The following is a 1,309-nucleotide window of genomic DNA, read 5'->3' as shown; positions in this document are numbered from 1 at the left end:
GAGTGGCCTAGCCAGTCTCCAGACCTGAATCCAATTGAAAATCTTTGGAGGGAGCTTAAAATTCGAGTTGCCAGGCGACAACCTCGGAACCTGAATGATTTGGAGGCTGTCTGCAGGGAGGAGTGGGCCAACATCCCTGCCGAAATGTGCACAAACCTTGTCACCAACTATAAAAACCGTTTGAAATCTGTGCTGGCCAATAATGGCTTTTCTACAAAATATTAACATGCTGTTTGTCCAGGGGGTCAAATACTTGTTTTTCCTCATCAGATGGTTATCAATTTTTATAAATTCATATGATGTGATTTTCTGGAATTTTCTTTGGGATTCTGTCTTTCACTGTTAGAATGTACATATGATTAAAATTGTAGATTGTTGCATTCTTTGTAAGTGGGCAAACCTGCAAAATCAGCAAGGGGTCAAATACTTATTTCCCCCACTGTAAATGTCTAGCCTTTTATCAGCGAATATTTAAAAACCTCAGTGAGTTTGGGGCTTTGTTAGCCTTGCTTTATTAGAAGATTGTTAAAGGGACTATATGTAAGTTTTTCAATGAAATTAACAAAATTTTCATTGCCTTATAGTCAATGGGCTCAAAACTCACTTAGAAATGAAGCACACGCCTGTTTTCTCCGTTGCTTGCATCAGCCAATATTCTAACTATAATATAGTTAAGATGATGTCGAGTAAGAACAAAGTGAGCATTAGTAAAGCTGGAGAAACGCAGAGAAAGTCACGTTAGATCGCCAGCTAACACCGAGCAGTTGCTAATGTTATCCAGTGCAAAGTTATATCGCTTTCCACATTACTTCACTAAGTAACGCAACCTATGTTACTATCCTGTGTACCACTGTTGATTTAGCCTGCAAGAAAGGATGTAACGGGAAAAAGCAAATGTGAAGCTGTTGTTTCACATTTGCTTACTGTTGTTTACTAACGTTAGCATATAGCGATGCAGCCAGCTAACGCTACAGTAGCTCGGACCTGCTGCCGTTTGCTTTGTAACATTCAGTTTAGGTTTATTGTGGTTTACCAAAACTCAGGTACACAGCTTGTCCACCTCTCCGCCGCTGTAACTAACGTGACCCACATAATATACAATACTGCAACTTCACAGTGTTGCGTATAACAGATTTTGATCAAGGAGAGGCTCAGTCCAATGAAAATTAACAAAAAGATTTAATTACAAAAATTTGTGAAAATTGAGATGACATTACAGAACAACCAAAAACACTGCAGTTGACTAAAGAAGCTTCTCTGTAAAGATCTACAGTTTCCAGTCACCAAGTTACTGCCGCCCCCAGCAGAG

General features: G+C 39.4%; 1 protein-coding gene across 2 annotated transcripts in view; it reads left to right on the top strand.

Annotated features, from left to right (window-relative positions):
- si:dkey-178k16.1 (band 4.1-like protein 1) overlaps positions 1 to 1,309 on the top strand; it is a 42,892-nt gene that overhangs the window by 30,626 nt on the left and 10,957 nt on the right. The window lies entirely within an intron of this gene.

Source organism: Micropterus dolomieu, linkage group LG08 (assembly GCF_021292245.1).
Source record: "Micropterus dolomieu isolate WLL.071019.BEF.003 ecotype Adirondacks linkage group LG08, ASM2129224v1, whole genome shotgun sequence".
Taxonomy (NCBI): Eukaryota; Metazoa; Chordata; class Actinopteri; order Centrarchiformes; family Centrarchidae; genus Micropterus; species Micropterus dolomieu.
This window is presented reverse-complemented; position numbering and strand designations above follow the sequence as displayed.